Source organism: Rhea americana, unplaced genomic scaffold (genome assembly GCF_003343005.1).
Source record: "Rhea americana isolate MKP2758 unplaced genomic scaffold, rheAme1 scaffold_527, whole genome shotgun sequence".
NCBI lineage: Eukaryota > Metazoa > Chordata > Aves > Rheiformes > Rheidae > Rhea > Rhea americana.
Window position 1 is genome coordinate 129,480 of NW_028186676.1, and position 1,093 is coordinate 130,572.

Sequence of the window (1,093 nt, forward strand, 5' to 3'; positions counted from 1 at the left end):
TCCTCGGCCTGGCGGCTGCCCCGGCACACGCCGCCCCGCGCACCGCCGCGCTCCTGCCGCAGGCAGAGCTCCAGAGCTCGTTTGCATTGCAGAGCAGCCGGTGCACCGCAGCCTCACTTCCCAGAACTGCTCTTCTGGTGTTTATTCCTGACTGGCAGCRGCGGCTCCTCCAGGGCAAATTAAACTATTTAAAATAAAATCCTCTGACAAAGTCTGTGTTGTTTGCAAGGTCAAGACTGACAATTGCCAAGCGAGAACGTGAAGGCTGCATCCGAGCCTGGGCAGAGGCGGCTCCCGCGCTCCGCACGGCTTGGCACTCGCCGCCACGGAGCACGGGGCTCTGCCCCGCGGCCCCGCCGGGCACCGCGCGATTCCCGACGAGGCTGCTGGCATCGCGGCCCTGCCGGGCACCGCGCGATTCCCACCGAGGCTGCTGGCAGCCCCGGCTGGCGTCTCCGACTGCCGGGCCGGAGGCCAAGCGGGCAGATGAGGAAATCCCTCGGGGGCACGGTCCCGGTCGTGCCAGCGAGGAGGCGTCCCAGCGGCTCCCCGCGGGCCCAGGGGCTGCTCCGCAGACAGGCGCCTCGTGCTCTTCCCCGCTGCCGCGCGGGTGCCAAGTGCCAACCGCGCGGAGCATCCCAGGGGCTCCCGGAGCCAGCACGGAGCCCGGCAGCCGCCCCGAGGGCTGCCAGAGCCGCCGCTGCCCGGTCGCCCCCCACTGCTGTCCGGGCAAGGCGCTGGGAGCAGGGCTGCGCTGGGCGCGGAGCYGGCCCGTTCCCAGAGCAGCGGAGCAGTCCCCCCTTACGGTGCCCAGCTGCTTAAATGGAGGGTGGTTTTCTTCCCTGCGGGTCTTCTGGGAAGTGCAGCCGAGGGCAGCAGCAGCCTGGAATGTTTGTACTAGAAATAAACCCCGGAGCCGCGCGGACACCCGATCCGCCCGGATGCTCCCGGCGCCGCCACGGGGAGCTGAGCGTGGCCCCTGGGCTGGGGCAGAGCCGCGGACCCCCCAGGGCCAGGGCCACAGCCGGGGGCACAGCCGCGGACCCCCCCCCCCGGGGCCGGGGGCACAGCCCTGGGCACAGCTGTGGGATCC